Source organism: Mugil cephalus, chromosome 19, assembly GCF_022458985.1.
Source record: "Mugil cephalus isolate CIBA_MC_2020 chromosome 19, CIBA_Mcephalus_1.1, whole genome shotgun sequence".
Classification (NCBI taxonomy): domain Eukaryota; kingdom Metazoa; phylum Chordata; class Actinopteri; order Mugiliformes; family Mugilidae; genus Mugil; species Mugil cephalus.
The window spans coordinates 19,677,247-19,680,374 of NC_061788.1; the positions used below are offsets into that span (position 1 = coordinate 19,677,247).

Sequence of the window (3,128 nt, forward strand, 5' to 3'; positions counted from 1 at the left end):
AATGACTTATTACCAGGGACTGAAATAGCTTATATTTCTCCTGTTGTCCCTGGGCATTCACTTACCAGCAGTATGGAACATTTAATATGCCTACATAAAAAAATAAAAAGCAAAGAAACACCACACATCACTATGTGTTTTGTATTCATGTCTTTCTCTGGCTCCCATTTTGCCCTTGGGTCTTCCAGTCCATACTATGCACAGATGTTTTTATACACTAATGCCACCAATTTAGCTATGGCATTCCATGTCTGCCCTGTCTGCTAGCATCTCACACCCTGCTGTTATGTGCTGGATTGTCTCAGGGGCATCTTTGCACAGTCTGTAGTGATCTCCTACTTAGAGCCTGTTCCCGTGCTGCCATGATCTGTTCTTCACTGTTTTCCCACTTTTCTTTTGCTTAATGTACTCCCTATGTGAGCATGATGTCTCCTGCCTCCATCCCGTCTCTGATTCCCAATCCTTTTCCATCGTATTCACTGTCTTCCCTTCAGGCGGCATGATACCATGAAATAAAATCAGTTTGATAAACAGTAAGTGACATTTTGATCAGTAGATAAAATATTCCCCCATAATCAGTCTCCTATCTTTATCTGCTTTGACACTGCCCTTTTTTCTGCAATAACGAAATAATGTTGTTAAACTCAACATTCCCTGAACATTACTTTGTTTAACACTTCAGTGGAGCACCTGCAGTCCATTGATATTAACTATGTAAAGAAAACTCCCACAGACGTGTGTACTGTAGGCCTATTGAAAGGCTGTTTTAAAAGATTTTGGTTACATCACATACCGTATTTCTTCTAATAGTGGCCGGTATTCAATTAATAGCCGGGTCTCTTATAATAGCCGTGGGTATGGTTTACACACGAACAAATAAAGGCCGTGTGCGCTGGTCAGCCAATTATAGATGTAGTAACACACAGGTGCCACAGATGGCAGTAGCTACATTGAGGTACCACATGAACCCATATTTTCAACGAAACACCGTCAAAACAGAGAGCTTTAGCAGCGTGGCGCAAAGAAGAAAAGTTGGCGTGAACTTCAAGCAGAAGGATTTGAAATATGCAGAGCAAAATACAGGTAAGGAAGCTGCGAAGCGAACCCACGAATAATAAGTAGTTCTGAGATGGTTACCCTCTAGTATGTTATGGCCGTTGCCGTAAAGATTTCACGTGTGCATGGTAGCGTGTTTGTTTGTTTGGTTGCTTGTTTGTTTGTTTGCGCGCTGATACGATACCTTTTTATTTATGGCAGTCCCATATGGTCTAGCGGTCAGGATTCCTGGTTTTCACCCAGGCGGCCCGGTTCGACTCCCGGTATGGGAACGTTATTCTTTAATGCGTTTCACTTTAGTGATGAATGTGAATAAAACCATAATAAAACTTATATCAGCTTGTTAGATTGGCAAACAATCCTAGGAAAGATCTAGGTATGTTCGTTCTAAAGTATTAAATACCAGTGAGTTTACATACTGTTACTTGAATATGCGTGGTCCCCATAGATCTTTGGTCTTGCAACAGCTAGACATGTGTGGCTGCAAGAAAAAAGCTCTGGATCTTGCAGAAACACGGAGACCGGGCCCACCAAGGATTTCGGTTCGGAAAAGGCAAGGTGTGTCTGCAGCAGGCTGGTTCCAAATTGACACAGTGAGATGGATCAAAATATAATCCCCTGAAACTTGTAAGAATGTAATATTCCAACTGGCTGGGGAAAATGTGTAAGGGTCTTCACCGTCAGCAAGAAGGGTTCTGCCACAGTTTAGTTTACTTATCTAAGGAAGTCGATGGTGGGCAGTGGCAGCTCTAGTTCAGAGAGTTCAGAGGTGGGGTGGGTGTTCTACTTGGGAGGTGCTGGCAATTTGGGTGTCTTCTAAACAAACATCATTACTAGCTCCTGCAGCTCTTAGTTCATGCGTGGTTGTTTCTTAGACATGTACCATTTAGAGCAGACTGGGCACCTCCACTCCATAGCAATGGGGAAGAATAAGGTTTCCTGACACCAGGACCCACAATGGCCAGTCAATTTTTCATGTGTGTATGGTGCCGTTTTTTAAATAAAACAACTTTGTCAACTTGCCCAGTAAATGTACCCTGTTTATTTTTACGAATTCAAACTGATACAGTGGTGTAATTTATTCGTTCCGACCACCCATGCTTAAGCGTTTATTAATCGCTGCTGTGTGTATGGCGTACCTGCTGAAGTGGAAAACATAGAGTAAATGGCAGGAAAACTTTGAGCAAATATATCTGTAGGCACCAGTATGAAACAAAGGGAATTAGAAATAATAGCCTCCCTCCAATAAAACCTACCTCCAGTAATGGCCAGGTATTCTGGGCGGCTGAGTAAATAAAGGCCCCGGTCACTATTAGAGGAAGTACAGTATTAACAGTCCTCTTTAAAAACATATGATAAGATTTTAAGGGAGTTTTTTCTTTCCATTGTTGATGGGGTTTGTAAAGCTGTCTTGTGTTGTGATTTGAATAGAACTGAAAAGCTTGGTGAGTTTCCAAGCATCGTGATCGTCACAAACAATGTCATAGGTTTACTGTTGCTTGTGACACCTCACATGGCTTTTCAGCAGTATCTTTGACCTGAATTCGTCAGTTGCATGGCCAATTTGAGACCCCGAAAGGTCACATTTTCTAATGGTTCACAAAAAAAAAAATAAAACTAGAAAGGTAAAAATGTATACAGAATAGATTGGTTCAAATTCATGATCCATCATGTTAATTCTATGACTAACACTTATGTCCCAGTTTTTAAGGACCCTGAAAAACCAGGAGATGTGATCACCTGCGTGTCCCCTTGTATATCCACCCCTGCACTTCGGCTGGTTAAGAGCTTGAGAAAAAACCTTTCAGAAAATAGCTTAGTTCTCCTTTATTAGAAAAGAAGTCCCCCGCATGTTCCTCTAGGGACGATTTCAGCTTAATCACGAAATACCAGCAAGGTGGAAAAGTCACGTAGGCACCCTTTTCCAAAGTCGAGGCCATTTGTAACCAGGCGCTCGTCGCCAAGGTTTCCCAGCCTGACCACTGAGGCGCAGCGGGTCACCTCATAAGCAGAAGCCTGTTGTCCCTGTCCAGCAACACCTCATGAACTGCTTTCCACATCCTGCTGCTGTT

The 3,128-nt window shown here is 42.3% G+C and overlaps 1 non-coding gene across 1 annotated transcript; it reads left to right on the forward strand.

Annotated features, from left to right (window-relative positions):
- The first annotated feature begins 1,257 nt into the window (after nucleotides 1-1,257).
- Nucleotides 1,258-1,328, forward strand: trnae-uuc. Its single transcript has one exon. It is a non-coding gene; the product is annotated as a tRNA-Glu (tRNA).
- Nucleotides 1,329-3,128: the final 1,800 nt, after the last annotated feature.